General features: G+C 40.5%; 1 protein-coding gene across 4 annotated transcripts in view; it reads left to right on the top strand.

The window, feature by feature from the left end:
- PDE8A (phosphodiesterase 8A) overlaps window positions 1-13906 on the top strand; it is a 154252-nt gene that overhangs the window by 49953 nt on the left and 90393 nt on the right. The window lies entirely within an intron of this gene.

The following is a 13906-nucleotide window of genomic DNA, read 5'->3' as shown; positions in this document are numbered from 1 at the left end:
ACCCTGGGATTCAAAACCAAATGCTTCATTTGAAATAGTGGAAATGAGCACACAAGCTGATGGCAGGAGCTTCCCTGCAGCTAGTTTGATTCCAGGATGCAGAAGAGGCTGGATTGAATGAGGACTTAGACAAGTAGTACTTGTAGGGAGAGGTCTGACCTTGTGGTAGCAGGAAGGAGAGACTACACTGTGAACAGCTGCACAGCTGCCTTTTGCTTTTGGTTGATGGCGGGGGAGAGAGGCTCAAGAATACCTTCCCCCACCCTGTGTGCATATATACACACAGGCTTGCAAGTGAAAGAAAGAAGACTTCTACTCTCCTGAATATGGCCCTGGCTCCTCTCCCAAATCAGCCTTCACATAGCTGGGTCCAAGCCAGGCACGGTGGCTCACACCTGTAATCCCAGCACTTTGGGAGACTGAGATGGGCAGATCACTTGAGGTCAGGAGTTCAAGACCAGCCTGGCCAATATGGTGAAACCCCATCTCTACTAAAAATACAAAAATTAGCTGGGCATGGTGGCGGGCGCCTGTAATCCCAGCTGTTCGGGAGGCTGAGGCAGGAGAATCGCTTGAACCTGGGAGGCAGAGGTTGCAGTGAGCCAAGATTGTGCCGCTGCACTCCAGCCTGGGCGATAGAGCAAGACACGGTCTCAAAAAAAAAAAAACAAAAACACAAAAATTCCCTAAAGAAGGAAACAAATAGTGGACAAAACAAAAGTTTTGTGGTACAAATCAAGAAGTTTCCAGAAATAAGAGAAAGCTTGAATCTACAGTTTGAAAAGACACACTGTGTTCTGGAAGAATTAACATAGAGTGGCCAGCCTTGCAACATCTCCCAGTAAGGTTATTAGATTTTAAATGTAAAGAATCATTCAGGCAGCCAGGCCAAAAGATCAAGTCACTTAGTAAAGGAGAAATTTTGACTCCTCCATATTATTAACGATCATGGGAGGACACTGGAGCAACAGTGAGGAACTCCGTAAGGAAAGTCAGTGTGACTCAAGGATTTTATATTCAATGAAATTGTTTTTTAAGTATAAAAACAAATGCATTTTTCAATGTTAGAAATCAAGAAAGAATATTCTCATGAACGCTTCTTGAGGAATCTAGTTGAAGATATCTTCAGTCCACCAAGAGATAACTAGAAAAACTACAGCAAAGTAGATGGCAATGAGTGTTGACCCTCTAACTGTAGGTTAAAACAAATGTGGAGATTGATACCGTAGAACAGAATGTAAAGGTTATATGACCTGACAGCGTGTGGTCATATAACTAACCACCTGTGAGGGGAGAGGGGAAAGAAGATGGGAGGTAAAGTAAGAGTGCTGTTCCCTCATCGTTAATAGCTAAGATTCAAAGGGTACCATTTAAAGCTGACAATGAACTAATAGAGGTATAGGGTCTATTTATAGCTACAAAGCTAAACAGTAAGAATTAATATAACTGGCTAAAATAGGTTAGCTAAAGGATGGTGCAGGAGAAGAAAATATTTTATTTATTTAGTTTTACTAATTTTAGAGACAGGGTCTCACTATGTTGCCCAGTTTGGTCTTGAACTCCTCCTGGGTTCAAGTGAACCTCTCACCTTGGCCTCCCAAAGTGTTGGGATTACAGGCATGAGCCATCAAATCTGGCCCAGAAATATTTTAATTTCATCATTTTCATGGGGGTTAAATAGATACTATCTAAATAAATAAAGGTTGATAGATATTTATAAATAAGTAACCATTAGACAAAATATCAGTTATCTTAAATATCAAAATACATGCACAAAGGAAAGTAGCTTCTACAAGGGGTAACAGAAACAATGGACAGATACCTGACACACCAATAAATATAAATGGGAGTTGGGGTTACAACAGTCTTGGTCATCAAGAAGTCAGACTTTATATTCCACTAATATGTTTCTCTGACAGAAGAGGCAACTCAAAACCTGGTATTTCAGAAGCTTTAGGGTCAGCAGGAGTAGCACCTCACCTCTGGGTATTTCCTTTTTTTTTTTTTTTTTTGAGACAGAGTTTCCCTCTTGTCACCCAGGCTGGAGTGCAATGGCGCAATCTCAGCTCACTGCAACCTCCGCCTACCAGGTTCAACTGATTCTCCTGCCTCAGCCTCCCAAGTAGCTGGGATTATAGGCGCCCACCACCACGCCCAGCTAATTTTTCGTATTTTTAGTAGAGATGGGGTTTCAACATGTTAGCCAGGCTGGTCTCAAACTCCTGACCTCAGGCGATCCGCCCACCTCGGCCTCCCTAAGTGCTGGGATTACAGGCGTGAGCCACCGCGCCAGGCCCTGGGTATTAACTTTAAAGTGATTTTCTTTTTCCACTCAGCCAACTATAGTGAAGGTACTTAGTGTTTTGTTTAAGGTGATTAGTTTCACTCCTCTGAAAAAATTAAAAATTCAAAACTAATAAATAAATGAATGGAACTAAAAAAGGAAAGACCAAATTATTATTCATTTTGAATAGTTATGTTGGAGTTTTTGATGAAGTTCTTTTCTCAAGAGCTATTCCCAAGGACCAGGAAAATATATTTTGTTTTTGGAAGTTCTTGGAATATAAACAGACCAACTTTCTGAAGTGTCATAATATGTGGTCCCCTGATATGTGTATTTAATGTACTCCTTTGTTTCACCCTCAGAACCAAAGCTGCCTTCATTCCTTGGTTTCATGGAAATAGTGTGCATATGTAACAGACAATAATAGCACACATGGAGATTCTAGTTTAAATGACATCTAGCAGTTGCTAACGCCACCTTTCCAAATTTTCAACAGATCTGAGGTTGAAACTCACAACACCAAAAAACAGGTTAGTGGGGCACATATTTAGAAGTTATGGAACTGGATTGAAAAACATATTTTAAAACAGGAATATCACCCTTGGCAATTTGATAGAAAATGGGAAGACTTACTGCCTTCCTCATGGTCCACTCCTCATTAACCCTGGCAGCCATCCAAATTCCTCTGTTTATGTGGGTGCTCCTTTTAACAGCAGTCAGGTACTGCATTCCCTGTCATCTTCCTGCTTCCTCTTGGTACTACTCTATTCTACATCAATTCAAAGACCCTGGCTGCCAGCATATATCTGAGCAGTGAATGTGATGCTGTCTCAGAGGCTCCCATGATTAAAATGGGGGTATAAACAGGAAACAACCCAGTAGTTGACCATGTTAGAGACATTGAAGGACAGAGTACATATGCCAGGAAGCAGAGCCACTTTATTCCTAAAGCCTAGTGGACTTGAACCTGTATACATCAACCCTTCCCTCCCACCAAACAAAACATAAGTGCTCAGAGAGTAAGGCTGTGAGCACACATACACTTTGGCTATGGGCAGATGCAGGATCCAGGTAGAATGTTGACCTGGGGTCATTCTTAAAGAGTTCCTGCCCAAGACGTTAGCTCATCAGGCTGAGAGGACTCCAGCAGTAAAGGTTGTGGGGATCTACACTTTGGTAGAAAAGGAGAAAGGACCAAGAAAAGCCAGCTGAGGCATTGCCTCAGCTGCCCATCTAAAGGAAGCTGCAGCAGGAGGGACACAGTAGAGGAATCTCTAGAGACATCACAAAAATGCTTAAGAGAAAGAGCTTTAAACATCCATCAGGCCCCAAGAATGAGAAGTCATCTTCTAACAGCACTGGTCAGGGACTTCTCTGACCCTTTCCTGTTCTCCCTGCCTCAGAAACAGCAGGTAGCAGATTGGGGAGGAAGTGAGGGAGACAGAACAGTCCCCACCCCCAACTTCTTCCCCAGTGGCAGGCTGCCCCTGCAACTGGTCCTGCTATTAGAGAGAGGTCTTTTCTTCAAACGAAGGTTGCAGTGCTCTTAAGATACCGGACTGATTTTTTTTTTTTTTTTTTTGAGACGGAGTTTCTCTCTTGTCGCCCATGTTGGAGTGCAATGGTGCGATCTTGGCTCACTGCAACCTCTACCTCCCGGGTTCAAGCGATTCCCCTGCCTCAGCCTCCCAAGTAGCTGGGATTACAGGTGCCCGCCACCACGCCCAGCTAATTTTGTATTTTTAGTAGAGACAGGGTTTCTCCATGTTGGTCACACTGGTCTCAAACTCCCAACCTCAGGTGATCTGCCCGCCTTTGCCTCCCGAAGTGCTGGGATTACAGGTGTGAGCCACAGCACCCAGCCTGATCACTTTCTTTTTGCAAATGTAACCATCCAGATTTAAAAAGAACATTCCAGGACCCCATGAGATGCCCTTGTTATTCCCTTTTGATTACCTCTCACCCCACAAAATATACTATAGATTAGTTTTGCCTGATTTGAACTTTATTTAAATTGATCATTTTTAATTACTGAATTGAGGCTTAATTATAATGTGAAATGAGCAGAAAGATATTTCAAAATGTTTTGTGATGGTTCTTTATGGCCAGTATTTTTGTATATCCTGTAGAAATATGTCATTCCTTTTATTTTCAAACCTCATTTGTGAGACTTTAGGGACACGAATGCCTTTTTGGGACTGGTGTGGATGTATTCTTCTTATTAATTATTACTGAAGTAAAGAGGAAATGATATCAGCAGATGTGCAGAGCTTTTATTTGCACTGAATACACTATTCATTTAGACAAAAAGATCATTTCTCAATTCAAATTGGAATATTCTAATTTAAGGCTTAAATCAGTTGTGTCATAATCTCTATGGAAACAAAGCTTTCTACTGTGTAGTAGTTGCATAAGTAACTCATTTCCCCTTGTAGATATACAAATTGTAGACGCAAATACTTCTTTTTCCATTTTCTCCCAAGAATACTCTTGAAATAGAAGATACTTTAGTCATATTTGTTATGTTTTATAAAATTTAAAATATCTGTTCAAATTTCCTGCTGACATACATTTTAATAAAATTGTTAAAACTTAAAAATTGTTGATATGCTCAGTTTTGCTAGTTGAATTCAGAAAAAGAAGATTGAGTTATCCTTCTTAGCTCTTGCGTATTAGTGTCATCTAACTCTGCAAGGCTCTCTCCAGTTGGGTTGTGTGTGTGTGTTTTTCTTACTAATCTGCAGGCATTCTTTGTGTATTGTGGGTATGAGCTCTTTGTCAGTTTTACGTTTTGCAGATACTTTCTCCAACTTCGTGGCTTACTTTTTCATTCCTTTACATGGGTCTTTTGATGACCCGAAGTTCTTAATTTTGAAATTTAACTTATCAGTCTTTTCCTTTATGATTAGTGCTTTTCGTATCTGGTTGAGAAATCTTTGCCTCAATAAAAGCAAAAATAGAAAAATGAGATTGCATCAAACTAAAAAGCTTCTATACTCAGCAAAGGAAACAATTAGCAGCATGGAGAGACAAGCTGCAGACTGGGAGAAAATATTTGCAAATCACACATCAGATAAGGGGCCAATATCCAAAATATATAAGAAACCCAAACTACTGATAACAAGAAAACACGTAACTTAAAAAATGGCCAAAGGACCTGAATAGACATTTCTCAGAAGATATACAGATGGCTAACAGATAAATGAAAAAAAATGCTCAACACCTCTAATCATCAGAGAAATGCAAATTAAACCATAATGAAATATATCACCTCATACCCTTTAGATTGGCTGTTATCAAAAAGATGAAAGATAAGGCTGAGGCCGGTGGCTCACACCTGTAATCCCAGCACTTTGAGAGACCGAGGCAGGCGGATCACCTGAGGTCAGGAGTTTCAGACCAGCCTGACCAACATGGAGAAACCCTGTCTCTACTAAAGATACAAAATTAGCCATGTGTGGTGGTGCATGCCTGTAATCCTAGCTACTTGGGAGGCTGAGGCAGGAGAATTGCTTGAACCCGGGAGGCAGAGTTTGCAGTGAGCCGAGATTGTGCCATTGCACTCCAGCCTTAGTAACAAGAGCGAAACTCCATCTCAAAAAAAAAAAAAAAAGACTGGGTACAGTGTCTCATGCCTATAAGCCCATCACTTTGGGAGGCTGAGACAGGAGGATTGCTTGAGCTCAGGAGTTCCAGACCAGCCTGAGCAACCTAGTAAGACCTCATTTCTATAGAACACAAAGTAAAAATTAGCTAGGAATAGTGGCACATGCCTGTAGTCCCAGCTACTTGGGAATCTGAGGTGGGAGGATTGCTTGAGCCCGGGAGCTTGATGCTGCAGTGAGCTGTGATTGCACCACTGTCCTCCAGCCTGGGTGACAGAGTGAGATCTTGTCTAAAAAAAAAAAAGATGGAAAATAAACGTTGGTGAGGATGTGGAGGAGAAAAGGGAACTTCACACACTGTTAGTAGTATTATAAATATATACAGTCACTTTGGAAAACAGTATGGAGGTTCCTAAAAAAAAAAACTAAAAATAGACTTAGCATGCTATCTAGCAATCCCACTTCTGAGTATATATCCAAAGGAATTGAAGTCAGTGTGTTGAAGAGATGGCTGTCTGTACTCCTGTGTTCATTGCAGTTTTATTCACAACAGCCAAGATTTAGAAACAATTGACGTGCTGATCCACAGACAAATGGATTAAAAAATGCAATATATACATGCAGTGGAATACTATTCAGCCTTTTAAAAAGCAGGAAATTAATTATGTCATTTGTGACAACATGGACAAACTTAGAGGACTTTCTGCTAAGTAAAATAAGCCAGGCACAGAGAGACAAATACCCTATGATTTCACTTATGTGGAATATACAAAAGTTGAACTTAGAAGTAAAGAGTAGAATGGTAGTTACCAGAGGCTGGAGGGTAGGGGAGTGGTAGATGGGAAAAGAGGATACATTGGTCACAGGGCACAAAGTTTCATTTAGATAGGAGGAATAAGTTCTGGTGATTCATTGTATAGCAAGGAGATTGTAGTTAATAATAATGTATATTTCAAAATAGCTAAGAGATAGCATTTTAAATGTTCTCACCATAAAGAAATGATAAATATTTGGGGTGATGGATATGTTAAAGAAAAAAAAGAAAAAGAAGCTGAGTGTGATGGTGTGCGCCTACAGTCCTAGCTACTTGGGAGGCTGAGGCGGGAGGATCACTTGAGCCCAGGAGTTCCAGGCCAGCCTGGGCAATATAGCAAGACCTCTTCTCGACTTCTGACCTCAGATGATCTGCCCACCTTGGCCTCCCAAAGTGCTGGGATTACGGCGTGAGCCACCGTGCCCAGCCAAGACCTCTTCTCTAAAAAGAAAAAAGAAAAGAAAAAACATTTTTGCCTTAAGTCTCCTCTTTTTGTTTTATTTCTGATTATGTACACTCTTTTCCTTTCTGTCTTCTCTAGGCACCTGTTCTAGTGTGTTTAATATATATAATTTTGTTTTTCTGTGTTCATTTAAAGTATATATTGTTATGTGCTTATGTATTTTTTTTTTTTTTTTTTTTGAGACGGAGTCTGGCTCTGTTGCCCAGGCAGGAGTGCGGTGGTGCAATCTTGGCTCACTGCAAGCTCTGCCTCCCAGGTTCACACCATTCTCCTGACTCAGCCTCCTGAGTAGTTGGGACTACAGGCACCCAACATCACGCCCGGCTAATGTTTCTATATTTAGTAGAGACAGGGTTTCACCATGTTGCCAGGATGGTCTCGATCTCCTGACCTAGTGATCCGCCCGGCTTGGCCTCCCAAAATGCTGAGATTACAGGTGTGAACCACCACGCCCGGCCGTGCTTATGTATTTTTAATTTTATGTAAATGGTATTGTATTGTAGATCTCATTATCTTTATTTTTTTAATTTGGCATGTATTGTAGATCTCATTGTCTTTATTTTTTTAATTTGGCATGTTTTTAAGATTCATCATATTATTATCCCCTAGTTAGATATACTGAGAATGCTTGTAACCCCCTGCCACCACACATAACCCTAGACAGATGTCTTTTCATATGTCCCCTTACAGATCTTTGTGAATAGGCCCAGACTTATCACTTCTGGGTTGTAGGGTAATGCAAGTGCAGGCATTTTAGGCCAAACCTCAGTAATTGGTTCCTGAACATCAGATGCTATACATGAAAATGTCAACCAGAAGCAATTTCTTGTTATTTTTAATGGCAAAAAATACGACTCATTACAAGTCAACTTAACCCCAAACTTACTTCCTACAGCATAACTGAAACTTAGTAAAGTAGTAGTCTAGTCTGGTAGGATGTAAAATGCTTAAAACATCATTTTCTGTTATCAGACATTGCTTATTAGCAAATGTTTGCTTTGAACACACCAACAAGAACCGTTTGCCTACTCTCTCGTGACCTGCCATAGGAAGGCCAAGAGCAGCCCCACAGAGGATGGTGCTGGATGCCCTCTGCACCAGCAGCTGTGGAGATGCACATCCTCTTTGACAGTCTGTGCTTTTCAAAATGTTTATGCACTTATGACTACTACGATGTTCTAACAAATGTATTTGGATTACAATTTTAGACTTTCTGCCCACCATTTTGTTAAAAATGTATTCATTTTGGGGCACATAAATACACATTTTTTTCTTATATAAACACCAGACAACTTCTGGTCAAGATTTTACCTTTAAACCCTTAGGAAGGGTTTAAAGGAAGGGTTAAAATTGCAGCCCTAGGAAGAGATGGTCTCCCTTAGGAGAGGTTTAGGTTTCCTAAACCTTCAGCCTGGGCTGTTGCTGCTATTTGCAATGAAGGGGCAGGCAATGATTGTCCAAGGCTGGGGCCTCACCTCCATCCCCATCCCTGATGTCCCCCATCCTTGATCTGAAGGCCTTCATCTGCCCCAGGAGTTCTCACATTCTTTGTTGATGTTGTTAGTTCCTTTACTGTATACTTACCTCTCTTTCCTGTAGTTTCTCCCCTGAAACCCCAAGTTCTGTTTTCTTTTGGACGTAAGCAAATGACTTCCTTGATTTTTCTGAGATGATTATTTGAAATTTAGAATTAGACATAATTAGTAGTAAAATTCCAAAAAGAAACTTTAAAGAAACCAATTTTTTTTTTAATAAAAAATTGTATAGGCCAGTTGCTAGTTGCTGAGAATACTTGTATAGCCCTCTTAAAAGAAAACTCAGAGGTTTGTTTTTTGTTTTTTGTTTTTTGTTTTTTTGTTTTGAGGGGACAGGGTTTTGTTCTGTCACCCAGGCTGGAGAGCAGTGGTGCAATAATAGCTCACTGCAGCCTCAAACTCCTTGGCTCAATGGATCCTCTCACTTCAGCCTCTCTGGTCTTAGACTACAGGTATGTACCACCATGCCCACCTAATTTTTTGTAGAGACAGCATCTCGCTATGGCTGGTCTTGAACTCCTGGGCTCAAGTGATGCTCCTGCCTCAGCCTCTCAAAGTGTTGAGATTACAAGCATGAGCCACCACGCCCAGCCAAGAGATGGTTTTAACAGTAGAGCCTCAGGTTGAGGACAGCATTCAGAAGGTCTGATGGTTTAACACAGGAAGGAGGCTGGGGTTAACAATTTACTCTTTGTTGCAGATTTTTTTCAGGTAGCTTTCAGTCTCAAAACTCACTTTCTACCCAAAGCTATGACAGAGATAGCATGTTTAGCTTCCCTGCCTGGTCAAGGATGCCTTTGTTCTAGAACCAAAGTAGGGGCTTTATGAATGGTTGTGCATCCACTTCCAGTAGTAATGGCTATACATTATGGAGCACTTAACTGTGTGGTGGGTACTGCACAGAGTACTTCATATCTGTTACTCATTTAATCTTCACAATCACTATTTTCCAAGTGAAGCTTAGCAAAGTGAAGAAACTCACAGTTTTTCAGAAAGGGTCACAGTTCAAACCCCGTGTCTGTCTGACCTCCAGAATACTGGTTATGGGAACTGTGGGTGATTCTAGATAATTCGATTGTGTGGATTGTCATTCTCATTGTAATCTCCTTAAATCTCATTAAAGTTCATTAGCCAACCCAATAAAACCTAGGCTGGCCTTTGCAGTCAGGATGCTAGTAGTGATCAGGTAGGCAGGCAAACAGCTGTAGAACCTCCAAACAAGGCTCTCTGCTGTCTGAATGTACAGTGTGTTACAGAAACATGATTGACGAATGTAAATATGCCTGAAATAGATTCATCTGAGAGAGAGGCATGCTGTTAATTTGTTAATCAGTTGATTCAGTATCCATATCACCCATGCCTGCTGAATTCAGTTTTTCTTTAGAAGGGAGTTAAATAAATAGCACTGAGTTCTCAACCTTTGGCTCCCTGCTCCCTGGGGCAGCCTGTAGACCCCCCTTTTCATTCTGACAGATGAATAGGCAAGTGATCAGTTTTGTCTTTTGGGAAGGTGGAGGGAAGAGGTAGATTCTAGTCTGGCCTCCATGATGTTATACCTCAGATTGCCACATTGGATTTGAGGATCCTCAGATCTCAGTGACATGTTTGAAGAAGATCTCAGGGATTGGGTTATCTCTCCTATAGTTGACTATTCTCATTTTTTTTATGGGTTAATTCTTACTAGTTTTACTTTCAAAGGTAATTTTAACATTTCAGGAAAACTTTTATTTGTCCCCTGTATTTAATACGTTAGTATGATATTTAAGAACTAGATCCTACTTTGTATAGTATTTCAAGGTATCATGAAATTAATGGTTCTTTTTTTTTTTTTTCTTTTTTTTTTTGAGGCAGGGTCTTACTCTGTCGCCCAGGCTGGAGTGCAGTCGCGTGATCTTGGCACACTGCAACCTCCACCTCCCGGGTTCAGGTGATTCTCCTGCCTCAGCCTTCCGAGTAGCTGGGACTACAGGTGCCCACCACCATGCCCAGCTAATTTTTCATATTTTTAGTAGAAGCAGGCTTTCACCATATTGGCCATGCTGGTCTCGAACTCCTGACCTTGTGATCCACCCACCTTGGCCTCCCAAAGTGCTGGAATTACAGGCGTGAGGCACCACACCCAGCCAGTGTGTTCTGAAAGAAATAGTGCTTTGGAAAAATACAGTTTAAAAAATGCCTTATAATATGTATGTGCATTATAGAATTATAATTTCATAGCAAAAGCTTCTTGGAAAATATTTGCTGTAGATATTTAGAATTTATTGGGCATTTACTCATTGTCAGGCATTGTGATAACTACTTGAAATAGCTCATTTAATCCAGATATCATTTTTTGCCCAACACTATGGGTTTGGGAAAAAAGGACGTGCGTGGTTTCACCCTAGCATATAACTAGAATTTGCAGTTAGTCAGAGTAACATACAAAAGGTTCACAGTAAATATTTACGTTTAAATCGACTGATGGGAAAATTAGGAACAGGTGAGGGGAGGAAAAAGAGACTACGACAGTGGGGGACAGATAAAGAGTTTGGGAGAAGAACCAGGGAAAGCAGCTGAGAACTTTGCCTGAAGAGTAGACCTTGGTGCCATCTTGTGGGTGGATCTGGAAAGGACCAAGCAGATGCACATCAGTTTCTACTAAGATGCCTTGCAGAGCCCCAAATTTCCATGCAACACTGATAGAAAACTGCAAATCAGATAATCAGAACTCTGGTCTAGGAATCAGTGGATCTTAGTGATGGAATCAGTGTCCTGTCCATCAGCAAGTCCTGATCACTGTCTCCAAAACACATCCTAAATCTGTTTATCTCTGTGGCTGGCCCCAGGCCAAGCCACCATCTTCTCTTGTTTGGACTACTGCAGAAGCTTCCTTACTGGCCTTGCCTCTACTCTCATCCTCCCATAGTTCATTCTCCATTGGCAGCCAAAGACATCTTTTTTAGAAAGAAGAATCAGATTATGTCACTTCTTTGTATAAAACCTTTAAGCAGCTTTTCATGAAATTTAGAATAAAATTCAAATGTCTTATCCTGCCTTAGAAAACTCTGCATCATATGACCCCTGCTTAGCTGTAACTTCATCTCATGACCTTCTTTGTATGGCCCCTGTTTAGCTGTAACCTCATCTCTTGACCTTCTTCCTCTTCGTTTCCTCCAGTGTCCCACCTTATTTCCACTGTAGGTCCTGTGCACTAGCTGTTCCTCTGCCTGGTACTCCTTCCTCCACCTCTTGCATGGTTGGCTACTTCCTGTCATTCAGATCTCACCTCCTGCATTGCTGCCTCAGAGGGGCCTTCCTTGACTCTGATTCAGTTACTCTCCATCACATCTTTCCCTGTTGTTAAGTAGAGATATTGTCTGTCTTGCTGTCTGTTGAGTCCTCAATGCCTAGGAGACCATTTGGCACATAGTGGATGTTCAGTAAAGATCTGTCAGAAAGATAAATGCTGTTTTCCAGTTTCTTGATCTTTTTCCAGCTAGATATAGATAGGGCCAGGTTATTTTAGACTTTTCCTAATAGAGTGTGAAAAGATCACAGGAATTAAATTCAAACAGAACTGGGTCCCATTCCTGCAACTACTGCTTACCAACTATTTGACCATACTTCCCTGAGTGTCAGCTTCTTCATCAATAAAATGGAGTTAATGAGCTTACCTTGCTCATAAGGTAAGAACTAAATTGGACTTAAATATGATTGGATCCAAAGTATTTATGTGTTAGATACTTTTTTCTATTAAAACTGACTGGACCATGTTGTTATTTCCATTTTCCTCTCCTACTACCCAAGAGACAGGATTAGGTTCTTTGTACTCCTAGTGTCTAGCACTGCACTTGTCTTACAGTAATAGGTGGTCCACAAGTGTCTGGATTTAGACTCTTCCACACCTAAGAACTGGTATCTCCTGACTCTTTCCAGTCTGTGTCCCTTTGATCACATTATTTCTCTTTGTCCAGAGAGAGAAACAGATGGTCACTGGTTGTACATGGAAAGCCTGAAGGGATAGTATGGCTCAGACCAAAATTGGATTTATGTCTTTACTGTAGTTCCTGGGTTTTGTATACAATTAATGTAAATTGACCCCAGGATAACTTTCTGTTTCTAATAAAGGGATGAAGAAAAAAAGAGATAGATCATATGATTGTTTTGTAGTTCCTAGGACTTAGGCTTTTCATAAGTTTCTTCTGTTTCTTTCTTTCTTTTTTTTTTTAAGACAGAGTCTTGCTCTGTCACCCAGGCTGGAGTACAGTGGCTCTGTCTCGGCTCAGTGCAATCTCTGCCTCCCAGGTTCAAGCGATTCTCCTGCCTCAGCCTCCTGAGTAGCTGGGATTACAGGCACCCACCACACCTGGCTAGTTTTTGTATTTTTAGTAGAGACAGGGTTTTACTATGTTGGCTAGGCTGGTCTTGAACTCCTGACCTCAGGTGATCTGCCCCCCTCGGCCTCCCAAAGTGCTGGGATTACAGGCGTGAGCTACCATGCCCAGCCATTCTTTCTGTTTCTTAATGGAATAAAGTACCTATGAAATTACTCTGAAAACTAGAAGTCCTGTATTACATACATGTATTTATGTAATAAGCTGGTATGAGTATAATTTCTAGATAAATGATTGGTTTAAAAAGATTAGCTGTTGACTGCACATTAATTCCAAAATATTTTTTGAATACCATGTACCAGACACTGTTTTGGGTGTTGGGAATATAGTAATGAGTAAAGCAGGTAAATCCCTGTTGTTATAGAACTCTGTATTCTAGTAGGAGAAACAGACAAAAAAGAAGATAGATAATAAAATATGTAGTATACCAAATGGTGATTGGGAGCTAAGAAATAAAAACAAAGCAGGCAAGGGATAGGGAGGGTAGAGGGGAGTAGAAATTTTACATAGGTTGGAATTATATATCTATTTTCTTTCTCACCCCCCACAACCAAGATTTGTAACATAATAACTTTGCCTTCTAATACCACATCTAAATGATGTTAGATCAGTTAGGCAAACGAAATCAAAGCTTCTAATAATTTGTTTCATATATCTGTCAACCATATTTACAAAAAATTTTACTTTATAATATTAAAATGCAAATCAACACCATCATATTATCTGATATCCTAATCTTACAACCTTTTTAAATAATAAATCTTAATACATTCACAAATATTTAAAAGTATAAAAGATTAAATTTAACGTGTATAATTACTGATATCAGCTA

This window comes from Pongo abelii, chromosome 16, assembly GCF_028885655.2.
Source record: "Pongo abelii isolate AG06213 chromosome 16, NHGRI_mPonAbe1-v2.0_pri, whole genome shotgun sequence".
In the NCBI taxonomy this organism is placed as follows: Eukaryota; Metazoa; Chordata; class Mammalia; order Primates; family Hominidae; genus Pongo; species Pongo abelii.
The sequence above is the reverse complement of the archived record's forward strand: the minus strand, read 5'-3'. Positions and strand labels throughout refer to the sequence as shown.